This window comes from Aedes albopictus, chromosome 1, assembly GCF_035046485.1.
Source record: "Aedes albopictus strain Foshan chromosome 1, AalbF5, whole genome shotgun sequence".
In the NCBI taxonomy this organism is placed as follows: Eukaryota; Metazoa; Arthropoda; class Insecta; order Diptera; family Culicidae; genus Aedes; species Aedes albopictus.
In genome coordinates this window covers 151,799,763-151,816,377 of record NC_085136.1, presented here as the reverse complement: position 1 = coordinate 151,816,377, position 16,615 = coordinate 151,799,763, and positions in this window count along the sequence as shown.

Here is a 16,615-nt window from a genome sequence, read left to right as displayed (position 1 = left end):
TTGTGTACGACCTCTAATACCCAGACAACCAGGAATCGCATAAGGATGCACGCTGTACATCGTATAAAGGATTATTTTAAGTCACTATCGCATATCTGTACGGCTGGAATTCGCATATTACGTACTGCGATGGTTATACGACTTCGCTTGATACTTTTCTTATTATGTCAGTTTATCTCGCATTGGTATATAAACTGAATCTCTTAAAAGTAAAAATAAACTCGTTGAAATGGGCATACAAACTCGCATTAGCTAGAATCGTTAACGTTCATATTGCGATGTGATTCGTGATAACAATAATAGAGGTGCTCTTGGAGTGCCAAAAAGCTACAAGAAAGTGAGCAGTCATCATTATGGTGACAAATCAAATTACAAAATCATCATTTTTGTTTTGATGACCTGATAATGGGGCACGTTCGGTGTAGTACTAGATTTGTAGTAATGAGCTGAATTTTTGTATGGTGAGAAGGTCAATTCTCCGTTTCTGCCAAGAAATGGTGCAAAAAGCTTGGGTATTATGATTCCTTGCCTAATTTGATGCTGTTTGAGCAAAACTTTGGATAACAATGTTGTTTATGTTGCAAGAAATGGAGAAAACAACAACACTGTTGCCCGAAGTTTTGCTCAAACAGCATCAAATTAGGCAAGGAATCAGAATACCCACGCTTTTTGCACTATTTCACTACAGAAACGGAGAATTGACCTTCTCACCATACAAAAATTCAATTCATTACTACAAATCTAGTACTTCACCTATCTGTCCTTTTAACAATGGGTTTTGCTAGCAATAGAGGGGTTGTGATAACTGTGCGGGAAATCACGCTTCGTCATATTGAGCTCCAGATAGCCTGTCGAACACGTACAACGTAGGGAAATAAAGTGCATTCCAACAAATACTGAGGTGAGTTAGAATGTCATGGCAATTAGCCAGTTTGTTTTATAAGTAGTGTTTGGTGTTAAGTGTGAAGTGTGGCTCGATAATCCAAAGGTTATTAGTTCGATACTAAGGTGACAAGAAATGTTTTTTTTTAGAATATTATAAAGTCGCGTAAGATGCAATATAACGTCGTAATAGTGCACACCATGCATCGCATAAGATATCGCCTCAAGTCATATAACGTTATTATTTTTCCGTTAATGCACGTATAGCGCCTCCACTTTTGTACGCATAAGGCACTTTTACTGCATCTTATGCGATGCAACTTTACCGCATAAAAGTACATACACAGATAAAAATAATGAGATTTACACGTCACGTAAACTTCATTTTAGTCATGTAAACTTACTGTTATGATGGTTTACATGATATATCATGTAAATTTGCGTTATATGTCATGTAAACACTCAGAGTCATGCTGAATTACATGACATATAATGTAAGTTTACATAATATTTTATGACATTTACATGATAAGTCATGTAAACTTCTGTGATATCCCATGCTCCAAACATGTGCATCATGTGTCACACAATTTTACATTCTTTTTTCGATCTGTGTATAACACGAACATAAACTTCATTATACGTGCAAATTGATTGTCTGGGTATGTATATTTGTTGACAATGATTACGTAAAATCGCATTTCATGCCAAATTAAATTTCAATTTTTAATTTAGTTTCATATAGTCGTCTCCGATCATAAAAGGTGCGAGATACTATCGGTGGGATCGCACAGAATCGGATAGAATCGTGAAAAAAACATACATTCTTAGTGTCAAGCTACAAGTTCGCTAGCATCGTATATATGATTTCTGTAGATCGTGGAAATCGTCGCATCACATCGTATATGAATCTGCTAAATCGAGCTTGCTACCTAAAGGTATGATCAAAATCGGTGAAATCGTATGCAACCATAACAATGGTGTATATTGATCGTTTGCGTCACACTTGCCTCGTATACGAAGTGAACGAAATCGTAGAAATCGTATATACATTTTTAGAGTCGCATATGACTGTTACTGCACTTTTCATAGTCGAATCTTAATCTCGGAAATCGTAAATGATTGTATTTACATATTTGTATGATGGAAAAAAAGAAAAAAAAAATCATCACAAATTTGTATTTTTGTTGTCGTTGACACATTCCAACCATGGTAGCACTAATTTCAAACAAATATATAGGTTTTAATACTATTTATATACAGCAGGTGTCTTACAATAAGAGATGTATAGATTCCAACAACGATGTACATTCCGGGCCTCTTGCACGGCACCACTTTTGGTGCCACTCAATGCACACCAACAACGCTCCCACCACAAGTCTCGCACCGCATCATGCTAATTTTTATTCGTTTCATGTCATTCACTTTGAACTCTCTATTTCCAACTTAGCAATATAGCCAATAGAGATAACGCGCAATTCTCAATCAAAGGAGTTCGATTCCCACTGAACACCAATTGTTTTTTTCATTTTGAAAATCTTGAGTTGTTTATCGGTACACTCAATCGTAATAAGATCATTCATAATCGTATATTTAGACGGAGAAAATCAACGAAATCGTATAAATTTTTTGAGAAATCGTAAATCATGTTGGAACAAATTGTGGTGATATCACGCAATTGCAGTCGCCATTCTAGCAACACCCATACCATCTCGCATCCGCTATAGACAATAACGTTGTAAATCCCGAGTGACAAGTTGTATTTAAACAGTAACTTATTTTGTCCCAGTGCTGTGTTAGACAAAAACTGAAGTGATAGGGAATTGTTAGCTACGGCCGAATGGCCGGTAGCGGAGACCCCCACCCCCCCCCCCCCCCCCCCTGGGGCGGAACAGTCGAACAGCACAGTAGAAGCAATGTGCCTCAGTGGATGCTCGGACCCGATGATATAGGACAAGAAATGGTTTTGGTACTACGGCGTAAGCCCAATAGCAATGAAAGTGACCTAAATCCAAATGTTGCCTTACCAGATCCTTTTGTTGTTGGGTCATCTATCCAGAAAGTGATCGGTGTAAAAGAAGCAAGATCTATTGAAACGACCAGAGAAGGACGAGGCACAAGATGTCTCCTTCGGACTGGTTCCCGGAGCATTGCAGAGAATCTAATGAAAATCACCAAATTATGCGACGGATCCAGTGTCGAAATCGTCTCTCACCCTACCCTTAACACCGTGCAGGGAATAGTTTTCGAGCCAGACTCTATCAACTTGGCAGAAGAACAAATCCAGAAAGAGCTGGACCCACAAGGAGTTCACACCGTACGTCGCTTAAGAAAAAGGATTAATGGGAAACTCGTAAACACTCCGCTACTAGTCCTCTCATTCAGTGGATCAAGATTGCCGAAAGTCGTGTTCTTCTGTCTACTGCGAATCGCAGTTAAGCAATATTATCCGTCTCCCATGATGTGTTTCCATTGCGGGTTCTACGGACATTCTCGAAAGTTCTGCCAGCAAACCGGAATATGCCTACGGTGCTTAACAACCCACAACATTCCCGACGGAGAACAGTGTGACAACGAACCAAGATGTCTACACTGCAAGGGCGGACATCCAGTGCTATCGCGTGACTGTCCAAAATATAAAGAAGAAGAGAAAATCGATCGTCACATTTCTCACGCGGAAGCAAGGCGTATCTGCAGCAATGAATCAAGAAACGAAGGATACAAGAACGTTGTTAAAGATCAAATCCTACGAGAACTAGCAATGAAGGATCAGCTCATTGCCACGCTGCAGCAACAAGTCGCAACCCTCGTCAAGGAAATCGCCTCCCTTAAGAAAACGCTTGCTTCATCAAACCTCGAACCGCAAACCAACGACCTGTCGCACGATGTGGAAGAAGAAATCGCTAGCAATCAACCAACATCAGATTTACAACTGCCCAACCTAGTTCCTCGAAACAAAACCGTCAATCTCGCAAAGATAAAATTTTCACTGCTCCACCAGATAAATCCACCGTCGCTGCAATAGCAAACCGGTTCACGACATGCAAACTCGAAGCAAAAGCGGAAAACGGCAATACGAAATATCTCCAACTAATACCGATACACTTCAGGGAAAAATATTCTTTGTACCACCGAATACAAGCAACGGCATCATTGAAGTTGACGAATAATGCCTTCATCGACCCACATCCATACCCCGACTACTGGCTTTACCGACCCCGCTACGACAATGGACAAGTCTACGGAAGAACGAACCAAAATCCTAACTAATCCTGTTATCTGCGACGAACTCATGGACCTGCCGTCTGGAATTCGCCTACATACCACGCCAGAACCACCCAAACAAAAACCGAAGCGGTTTGAAGTAGAGGAAAGTGTAGTACTCTCTTCACATCCGGAAGAGGAAGCGAGATTGCATAGCGCGGTGATCCAGGACGTTTTTCTCCAACCTGTTGAATGCCAAACTATCAATCCGGCCGCTAGTTTTCACAAGCTACAAACTCTACCACACTCTGCAAAAATCAACAGTGCAGTTTATGATCGTCTGCGAAACATCAGCAATGCACCTTCGACCAGCAAGATCCAAGTCTTTGGACATCCTGATTCGCCAAGCGCGAGGCTTCCCACGTCGACCCTGACCGGGGATGTTCCGGCTTGTGCCGAAGAGCCTCCGGCGGCAGTCGACGTGGATCACCATACCTCACCGGCACGTATCAATATGTTCCCTTCCAAAAACAAGCCAAACTCAATCAATCTCTCTTCCACCCCAGCACAACCAAATATCAACGGACCAGAGCACCACCTTCATACATCCTCCTCCAACGACAGTATCTCCGAATATAGCAGCACCTGCACTCACAAGCCGAGGAAGAGCATGCTCTTCTTCCAGTGGAACATTCGAGGACTATGGAGCAACCACCCCGAATTGTGTCATCTTGTCCTACAAAACCCACCAATAGCGATCAGCATACTGACTAGAAACATCGATCAGGCCCTCCGAAAACAATACACTTGGGATTACGTCAATAGACATTACTCCCAAGAATTAGACAGCCAAAATAACTAGCTAATGCCAAAACTGATTAACTTAGTAGATATATCATTTTTGCCGTTTTTACACCATAATCATGAATCCCAAGTACTTCGGAGCTAATTTAATCGACTGATTAAGAAATATTAGACAAAGGGTATCTCGCTGATTTTCTTACACATTTGTTAATCGATTCAAGATCTTTTGGCAGTTAATAAAAGATTTAATATTCCAGAATATGTAAGCTATTTTTTAAACATTCCATACAAGATTCTATGAAGTGTCTGGCATTTCTGATAGTTTAGTCCATGGTCCATGATGCTATTTCGGAAACCAATCCACTAGATGTCAAATCCACAATATTTTCTAGAACTTTTGGTCAATTACGCAAAATAAATATGTTAAATACAAATAATACAACAATAATTTTAATAAGTGTAAGAAGGGTTCTGTTCACCATAGGTGGATTAAATCGGGTTTTTTTTAATAAAGTGAAATAGTGATCAGCAAAACATCAGTGTTGTGTATTCTTTTCATCGAATCCCGAGAAATACAGTCCACCCGACCCGACCGACGGATCCAGTGCCACCCCGCCGTTGTGGAAAGGAATCGACACAGCCGCTCACCGAGAGCAATTCCGGCACGCTGCACAGTGGGGAAAAATATGTATAAAACGTGAATAAATTCGATATCTTTGCTCGGAGTGGATGGATTCAAATGAATTTTTGACACAAACTGTAATATCTCTATAGTTTCAGATTAGGAGAGTGTCATTCGCCGCACGATGCTGGAAATAAGTGTATTGAGCTCGTTTTACCCCGCTCGTATTTGTGTAAAAACTTCCATAGTATCGGCAATTTGACATAAAGTTGGTCCTGCACTTATCGATTGCGTTCAGCTCCAGGCGGAGATGCATGCGAAAACCTAAAGAAAAAGGGGATAACGGGGTTATTTGAAGATATTTCAATTTTTCAGGCCGTGCGGTGCCACGTCAGCTCTATTCGATACTACGGAGGTTTTTACACAAATATGAATTAAATAAATCATTTATTTTGCACTCCAGGATTTTTCCAAAAAGTTGAAAAGGAGAGAGAGCGGGGTAAAACGGGCCCGATACATTGATTTTCAGCATCGTGCGGCGAATGACACCCTCCTTATCTGAAACTGTAGAGATTTTTGCAGTTTGTGTCAAAATTTCATTCGAATCCATCCACTCCGAGCAGAGGTATTGAATTTATTCGCGTTTTATACCTATTTTTTTCCCATTGTGCGCTGCGTGGCATCCTAGCCAGAACGTGTATTCCAGAGGTTTCGGCTGACCATCGCCGACATCCGATACGTCTACGTGGTGCCCTCACCAAGACGTGCATCGCCCGTGAGGTAATCAACGACATCGCCGCTCATTCCGAGCATTTCCGGCACGTCTCTCTGGTTACGAACCAGGCCGTGTATCTTGAAGAGGAGTCCGTTAATTACTATTGTCGCCTGACCATCCGACACGCGTCGCCGTGGTCCCTGTGCCCACGTGCCTTTACCAGGACGTGTAGAAGTGGTCAATATCTACGCCATCGACATCCCGGCACGTCTTTGTGGTCGCAATCCAAGACGTGTATTAGAAGAGGATTCCGTTGATCACTGTTGCCGCCTGATCAACCGACACGTTGCGTGGTTTAGTACCACAACGTGTTCCACCCTAGAAAGAGATCGACTACAGTCGCCGACACCAATCATCCCGAGCATTTCCGGCACGTCTGTTTGGTTGCGAACCAGAACGTGTATTGTCAATAAGACACTATCGCCGTCCGGTCTTCCAACATGTCGCCGTGGTCTTGATCACAACGTGTATCCCCGCGCTGAACTATCGCGAACGTTCCGACACGTTTCCGTACTAGGTACGTAGGTACTCGTAACGAAAAGTGTACTGCCCCGAGAAGAAGGATTTTGTCGATCGCAATATCCACCCGAATACCCGACACGTCTGCGTGATTCCTTTATTGAGACGTGTAGCACCGAAGGAAAGTTGTATCGCCGTCCGATACCAATCACCGACACGTTTGCTGGCTCCAAGTCCGAACGTGAATCGATGCACAACTATCAGACATTATCAGCTCGTGTAGTCCCACTGAGGAAGGAACCTATCGACAACGATTGAGAATTTTCCACATTTTCACTGATAGCCGAAGCAGGTACTTTACAGCGACAATTTCCGACCCGACACGCTTGCGAACTCCCAGCGTGAAAGTACACCGTTCTGGAATCGACCAACTCAAGCAGCTTGGAAGAGTCCCCCGACACACGCTTGCACGTGGTGAGAGTATTCCAACTCGAGAAGTACCGTCAAATGGGGTAACTTGCAACACTTTTCAACTTTGAAACAATATCATTGAAAACACATTTGAAACATCCTGTAAAGCATCGTGTACGCTAATTACTCCGAGTAGAATACTATGCAGCACTTGGTTTACCAGAATACGTTACTACCTAATCAGGAGGTGCGAAAAACATGCTTGTTGCAAGTTTCCCCATCTGTGGGGTTACTTGCAACACAGTACATGAAGCTAAGTTAGCTGTCATTAAACAGCACGAACATTCTAGTGTTTAGTAGTATTGTAAATTTTTGATGTAATGCATGAAAAATGCATTGAAATGATGTACACTAACCAATTGACATATAATTTTTCGTGAAAGGGTTGATAGTTATTACAAGCGACAGTATATCGTTTAACAACAGGTCTCAGTCCCTCAAATATAAAATATATATGCATCTCGTGACTTAGTACTTATTTCAAAATGCCAAAAATGATTATTGTCATTTCTTGAAAAGGTTGAGTGAGTCATCTTTAAGTAGTTTTCAGATTAACCCTCTAATACCCAAATTTTTGATTTTGATCTAAATATCATTTTTCGTCATCTAAAATCGATTTAAACATGTTTTGGAAGATGATTCTTTTCAATTCTCGATTTCGTGAATTTCAGTTTTTGATTTTTCTAATTTTTATTTTTGAACATCCCCACACTTTTATATTTTTCCTGGAAGCCTATTTGGGGTACGGATTTTTTTAGATGAAAACATTTTGAGATTTTATGATTATTGTTGAAATATTTTTATTTTAATTTTTTTTCATAGAAAATTTTATTTTCTGTGTAATTTTAAGGAAAATAATTTTAGAGTGTATTCGATTCGCTTAAACTATTAAACTAGCATAGAATGATTTGGAAAAAATTTAAAATATGTTAATTGTGGCGACCCTGATAAAAATATACAATAAAATCGCCATAAACTTCCATTGAATAATGATAAAGTTGATTGTTCAACAACAAATCATATTGTGTACGTATTTTCCTGCTGAAAATTATTAATTGGAACTACAATATGTGCACAATAAAATGAATGGCACTAGAGATTTCAATAATAAAAACACCATAAATTGAATGGTAGTTGACTTGAATTTGCTCCAGAAAATTTGAAATTTTTTATGGTAAAGATACATAACAACCCCCATTTTCTATTTTAAAAGTGACATTTACAATACATGCTATGGTGGAAAACCATAGGGTCTGTTGTTCCTCTATCGTTTTAAACAATTGAAATCATGGTAACTACCATTCATTTCAGCGTGTTGTAACAATACATTCTGTTGTATCTCTATGATCTTTTTTATCAGGGGATTTAATACAAAATTAACAATGACTTCTAAAAGGTGACTAAAACATCAATTTTTTAATGATTTTAAAAAAATGTAATACGCTTTAAAATACACCAAAAACCATTTTGAGATATACAAAACAGTCCTAAATATCAGCCAAAAATATAAAAAAAAAGATTTTCTAGGAAACAAAAATTACAAAATTGCTCAAACTATACCCCGTCTAAAGGCGGGGTTGGGTATTAGAGGGTTAAAGTGGTGTTCGGCAATTTCAGAGAAAATAATATGATTGCAACACACCTATTGAACATTGTAAAAGTCTCTAATTTGGACATTCATCTGAAATAATTTATTCTATCTAGGTGCAGAATTGATGTTGGTGATTGCTTTCCATAAACTTAATTAAACTTACATGATGAAACATGAATAAAACTTCAAAATGTGGTATTTCCTAACAATGTTTTGAAGGTCTCGTGCAAAAAAAATGTATAAAATGAGTTGTCATTTGAAAATGAATGCGTTACGTAATCAATAAATGATCCATTTCGGTTATTTCTGTCAAATACATCGTGAAATGATGATAAATAATAGAAGGGTTCGTCAAATTCAACTGTTGCAAGTTACCCCATAGTGGTTGTCGAATATAATAATGATTTTTTGCATTACTTAGTCGATAAGTTTATCAAACTTTTATCGATTAGCTAAGCTTACTATTAGGTATCCTAACTGCGAGCAAGGTCATTAGGCTTATCGCACTTACCATAGGGAAGAGGTCAAGCACGATTTTCATACTTGTTTTTATGGCATAAAATGAGCAAACCGTTTCAACAGTGTAGCTCAACAATAAACAAAAAAACAAAACAAATTTTTCCATTAAATCCATCTTTGATACACATAACCTCTATGGCAGAAATAGTAGAGCGTACAAGTTTTCCTCATTATTAGTGTTATCCTCATTATTAGTGTTGCAAGTTATACCGCTGTTGCAAGTAACCCCGTTTGACGGTAGTTCTACAGTTTGCATCGAAGAACAAGTTGACTAAGGCTATCAAGATAGACCGACAAGACGCTGTTCTGCACGACCAAAACACCGATTGGAGAACATCCGTGGACCCTCAAGTGCTAAAGGAATTTACGTCGCTGTCACGTCAGCGAGAACATATGATCTTGAAGCTGGTGCGAGAACGCATTTGTTGCCGCTCAGCACGACAAGCCTGTGCACAAGGGAGGGGTTTTGGGAGTTAAACCCCTCCCATTATCGACACTAGGCGCCTCTCCGCCTTTTGCCGAAATAGGGAAAATCCCCTCCCTTGGGGCCACTTCTGTGCACGGGCCTGCAGCACGAGTTTAGCCAACCACGATTGAGGACTTACCTGAAGAACGTAGACGACGCATACGCCGAGTTAAATGCCATGCACAACCAGTTGATTGAGATCGTCCCCGAGAAGGCCCTACGGGTGCAAGTACCGTAATCTGGGGTCAAATTGATCACTTTAAAACAACTTTTGCGGATAACATTAGTGGAATTCCAAATATTGCCAAAAGAATTTCTGTAAAATCAGTACCCAGTGGATCTCCATGGAACCACTTGACAGAATTTTGTTCAACAAATTTAAACTTTACGTTAAATAACTCCAAATATCAAAAAATTGGAAATGCCAATTTGGGACGAAATTAATCAGTATACAATTGAGCATCGGTTGGAAAGGAAAATTTCCTTCTCCACTTAATTTTGCTTTTCTAAAAACGAATAACGCGTTTAAAATCTTACAACTAGTGAATTTAATACTTTAAACGCAAAATTAAATTTTGAAATTTCCGCTTAAACGCCTAAAGGTAGGCAATTTCATTTAAAATAAGTGATTTCTGTCACAATAAATGACTATTTCAACATAAAATGAACTTTTTTTTTAACTATTCCATTATTAGCTACATAACTTTCCAACGATGCTGGGTCATTAGGCCGAATGGTCATTAGGCCGAATGGTCACTAGGCCGAATGGTCACTAGGCCGAATGGTCATAAGGCCGAATGGTCATCAGGACGAATTGAAAATCAGCCGTTATGAGCCTGTAAAGAGATCTGTTGTTTTTACTTTTTCCAAAAATGTTTTGCCGAAAACTACTTTAACAATGAAACTAGAAAGAATAGCCTATGTTTTAAAGAAGGAAAAATTTATGAATTGAATATCAGCAGTTTCTGCGCCAAAAACTATTTTAGCAATGATACTAGAAAGAACAGCCTATGTTTAAAAGAAGGAAAAATTCATGGGTAAAATATCAGTAGATTCAGCATCAATAAAGTATCTTCGTGCCTGTCACACGATATACACATGCAAAATGGTCATTTGCCGAGGAAGCTCTCAGTTAATAACTGTGGAAGTGTTCATAGAACACTAAGCTGAGAAGCAGGCTTTGTCTCAGTGGGGACGTAACGGCAAGAAGAAGACCCAATGATCACTCGGCCTGATGACCATTCGGCCTAATGACCATTCGGCCTAATGACCTTCGGCCTAATGACCTTCGGCCTAATGACCTTCGGCCTAATGACCTTCGGCCGAATGGCCTGACACCCTTTCCAACCAAGGCTCCACAAAAATGTTAAAACAAAGAATTTACGGGAAGTCCTATTAGCAATCGATTGTTTAGTAGCCATGATTTCAGCTAAATGAGTAATACATTGCAAATTCCTGAAAAATTAAGGCAAAACTAACTTTTTTCTAAAAAATAAAATTCTACACTTATCTCTAGACATCTACCGACCAGATGACGTAAAAATTTTAGGATCATTACGACGCTTAAGATTTCCTAGGATGGAATAACAATATAGTAGCCGAATGATCAATTTCACCCCGCTGACACATTCCACGCGTTACGTTTTGCGCGAGAATCAAACTTTTGCTTCCAAAAATGGTTATGTTGTTAAATACATGCCAACCAGTATATCAAACGATCAGATTTGATTAGAAGATTCATTTATTGCTTTGCAAATGTGAATTGGAACTTTGTACTTCAAGAAACACCAAGAAATAGAGCGTAACGGGACACCATCGCAAAAAAACGGTTAATTTTGACTTAACGACAAGAAGTTTGCTACTTTCTCGGAACATTTATCAAAGTTTCAAATGCTACAAGAAAAATAGAAGCAATAATCTTCATTTTGGTGCAAAAAGATTAAAAATCGATAGCTGTAGCACTAAAATATCGTTCAACGAAGTTCAAAAAGCACGGTGTAGAAGTGCGTGGAATGTGTCCGCTGATCAATTTGACCCCGGTTTACGGTACTTAGCGGTTTCGAAGAGCGTTACAATCTCGTTCACTCAACCCTTGATGACTTGTTAAACGCTCATGACTCTCATTCCGCTACAAAACAACATTCACCTTTGCAACATTTGAGTGCTCCGATCTTTACTGTTATTGATGACTACCAGCGGTAAATCTCACGGGCAACCTAAATAAATGGTTGTTTGCACTCATCGACTCATCCCAAGCAATACACATGATTACAAAACAGGCAGCGTATGTGAGGGTTGCACAGAAGTTACTGTGACTTACTGCGCGGGTTTTACATACGCTGCCGTGACTGTTTTGTAACCATGTGTGTTGCTTAGGATACAAGTATAAGTAATAGTTTAACTAACAGTTCACATCACATAAAACAAAGAATAAATATTGGGTCTGCAACCATTTAGGCAGGGGCACCTATTTTGGGCACTTGCTGCTATAACTCAGTCAATTTCAAACCGATTGACTTGCATTTTTGTACATGGCTAGATACTGTGCCTATCGGTTCAAAATTAACTGAGTTATAGCAGCAAGTGCCCAAAATAGGTGCTCCTGCCCAAATGGTCCCAGACCATATAAAAAATAATAGGCAAACCTGTTGTTGCTCAACAGCACAACTGTGCTGGTTCGTCACTAAAGGGATATGCACTATTTTATGTTTACCAATTGCAAGATTTCGCTTCGAAAACGTCCAACGTACGCACCTTTGTGAAAAATAATTGTCGTGACTCTAGCTCCGTACAGCATGAAACGTCACAAGTCGTCCAACCAGCAGAAGGTATTCATTACGCCACAGCTCCGATTACGATCGACATTTTTTCTTCCCTTTCATCGTAAGGCGCGTCGTCTGTTGTTGAGCACACCCTTTTTCGCGTCAACTTGAGACATTGTTTGTTTCCGTTCGTGTTCATCTGAGCCCCCAGCCCAACATTATTGGCTTGGTGACCGGTTAGCCATTGGACACGTTCAGGCAACGACGCATGAAGCCCATAAAATCTGAGGACTGCTATGGCATATTACAAGACACTTGTTAGTTTTTTGGGGTGCTCTAACAGAAATTGATGTTGCCCTCTTCCCAAAAGGCTAATGATTATGTTGTGTTGCTTTTCGCGTCTTTCTCACAAAGTGCTATTTCGGGTATTTTTTTCTGCTGGCCAGGAAGAGGCTAATTTGTAATCCAATCTACCAAACATCCAAAACATCTAACTCAGTACCCCGTTGGTTTTGGCAGCGCCCAGTGACGAACAAAAAAAATTGGCTCTCATCATGAAGGCAGACCAAAGGGCAAGTGAAAATCACCGAAAACGTTGAGCAGATTATGTTTCGTCAAACGAGATCGTTTTCGCTGATCGGAAATTGGGGATGGGATGGCGCACGATCATGTCGGGTAGAGACGACGGCGACACGACCCATTGGCCTATGGGGTACAAAAAAGGGCACTGAAAGCTCAAGGTCTGGAGGGTCATGTTCCGCACACTGGAGGTCTTTCCTTTTATTATGTGATACCCTACTCTCTGGGATGACATGGGGCAAGGAAGTCAATGATCGATCGGAAATGATCCTGAGAAATAAAAAAAATCAAGCTTTTTTAATGTGAAGCGGTAATTAAATATTGCCATCACATCGCTATAAATTACATAACAATCCAGCTCCTGTATATACGATCAATTGTGAGTTAATGCAATCACTTACCAATGAAATTAATTAATCATGATTAGCTTCGCCAACAATCCCTTCTAATAGGATGATCCTCTTATAAAAATGGTTCAATCGAAACCGAAAAGACATCAATGTCAAAATAGACGGCTGTAAAACTCGCTCTTGATTGCTTTTCCCAACACCACTCAGCCAACAAAACCCCACCGACGATTGGAATTCAAAAGAGAAAAGAAAGCATAGCTAAGATATTAGCCTTGATTGAACCCTGCTGAATTGCATTTCCTCTATGACACATTAATCGACAGCCGCTGTGTGTAGGGAAGTGTTGTTTTAATTTTCATAAAATATGGCTCAAATTAAGGTAGCCACAGTCAGCCAGCCAGCCAGCCAGCCAGCGCCTCCGTCATCCATCGATCGTTGTCGCCGGATCAATTTCGGAACCTTGCTGGGCCGACGACGACGCGACGTAAAGAAAGGGGATACCCGGTGGAACGCCCATCGCCCATTTCGGAATCAGGCTTGCCTATAAAAGTGAGCTTTTGGAGATAGAGAAATCCGTGTGCGTTCCATGAGATTGCCACCACCCGAACCCGCGGTCGGTCGGTCGTCGTTTGATTTGACTGACACGCTGATCCAACAACTAACGCAACGGTGGATAGCACTTGAGTGCTAAAATTTGGAACAATACGATAAGCGCCCATCTAACCACTCTGATTGATACAGATATTTGGGAAAGGTGTAATATAGAGCGTGGGAGCTGCTTTTTCGGAGTAAAACTGGAGGAGAGGATTTTAAGGAAGAATCCAACACTAAACATTGGTACTGCCCAAATTGTAGGTATTTTTTTTTTTTTTTTTTTACATTTTACAAACTTAACCTAGGGGTGCATACATATTATTGTATTTTACATACAAACATGTTGTTATTGTTAAGTTAATTTACAAATATCTTTTATATCATTTCATTAACAAATGTTAAGAAACTTATCAAAATGCTTTTCAAATAACTTTTTGTTATTCCAACGCGCTTCTCTTATGTGTTTTTTGAAGCAAAATAAGTTACTTTGCTTGTAGTTTTTCATGTTATATGCAACAGCCTCAGCTACTAGCCATAATGCACTTTTCGCTTTACAATCTTTTATGTTTACTCTTTTATACAATATTTCATCAACTGTTTTTATTTTTAGTTTGAATTTGTTTTTGATAACATCTGTTACCCACTCCCACACTACCTTAGATTTTATACAGCTTTTAATTCTATGAACATTCGTATCAGGGTTTAGACAAACTTCACAAAGAAAATTACTAACGTTAGCAAAATTATGATTATACATTTTGATTCTATTTGGGTACGCATCATTAAAAATCTCAAACAAAACAGATCTAGCTTGCGATGATAGATAATTAACCGCAATGTTCTCCCAAATTACTTCCCATTGCATATCCGGATATTTCTCAACGATTTTTACTTTAATTGTTTTTTCAGAGATGAGATAGTTATAGATCTGCTTGTTTGTCACAATATATTCCATAGAACCAATTAACTTAGCAGTCTCAAACATTTTTTTAGAATTAATTGTCATATTTTTACTACAGTTGATTTTTAACAATGGATGATCAATCTTCATTTCTTTTTGAAAAAGCAAATTTCGAATACAAAGTGACTGACACTGTGTTTCAGGATCAATTAGTGCTAAACCCCCTTGACTACTATCTAAATACAATTGATCTCTTTGAACTCTGAACATCTTATGGTGGCTCCATAAGAAATCACCAGTTATCATCTTTATCTCTGCCAAGTGTTTGTTGTTCGGTGGAGCTACTTGAGAGATGTACCACAGTTTAGCTAAGACGAAATTGTTCAAAACTATGACTTTTTCGATAAGATTCATTCTTCTTGTTGAGAACATATGAATTGTATGTTTCAAGTTGTCGATTAGTTTTGTGAAGTTATTGTTAACCATTTCCTTCCAAGATGTTGTCACCAATAGTCCTAATAATTTCAATTCGTTTCCTTCCGAAATTTGTTGTGGGCCTAATTTACAGTTGTTGAATCTGATATAATTTGACTTTTTGAAATTTAGCTTGATTCCAGCACTTAGAGAGTAACTATCAATAATCTTAAGAACGAGATCGAATTCCTCATCACTTCTAATGATGATAGTGATATCATCTGCAAATGCTTTAATTTTAATAAATCTATTGTCTATTAAAATGCCTCTGATTTCCCCATAAATTTGCCTATTCACCGGTTCGATGTACAGTACAAACAATATCATGGATAGCGGGCAACCTTGCCTCACTGACCTTTTTATCCTGATACTTTTTGTCAAACTCCCTTTCACTAGTACTCGTGATGCTGCATCAGCATACAACCTCTTTATCACTGTGATGATTGGATGAGGTAGGCCAAATTTTTCCAGGATTTCCCATAAACGGTTATGGTTAACGACATCGAACGCTTTCTCCAGATCAACACTCAGTAACGCGAATTTCATGGTTTTAGACTGTTGCGCTTTGATTACAAGAGTTTGCATAATATCCAGATTATCTACACATGACTTTCCCGGAACAACTGCTGTCTGACCCTCTTCAATAACTTCACCAATATTCGGTGATATCCGGTTTGCTATCAATTTCGTAAATATTTTGTAATCAGTGTTCAATAAGCTAATTGGTCTAAAGTTTACTAAATCTTTTGCCCTCCCGTTTTTTGGGATTAGAGTAATCACACCGTCAGCAAAGTTCTCGATAGGAACCATCGTGTTATCCAAAAAACCGTTAAACAACCTTAACAAATCCTGCTTTAACAATTCAAAATGTACTAGATAGAACTCGTACGTTATCCCGTCTGGACCAGGCGCTTTTTTCTTTTTTGCAGCGATAATCGTAGCCCGCAGTTCATCCTCAGTAAAAGGGCGCAACATATTGTCTTTGGTTATCTCACTAAAACATTTTTCAACATAGTCTAGCGACTCACATCGCGCTTCACAAGGAGTGGACTCGCTAAAAAGCTTTTCGTAGTGATCACTTACCATACTTTTCAATTCTCCTAGTCCCGTTATCATACCATTCTCACCTTTGAGAGCCCATGTCGCCGGGTTTTCCTTCCTT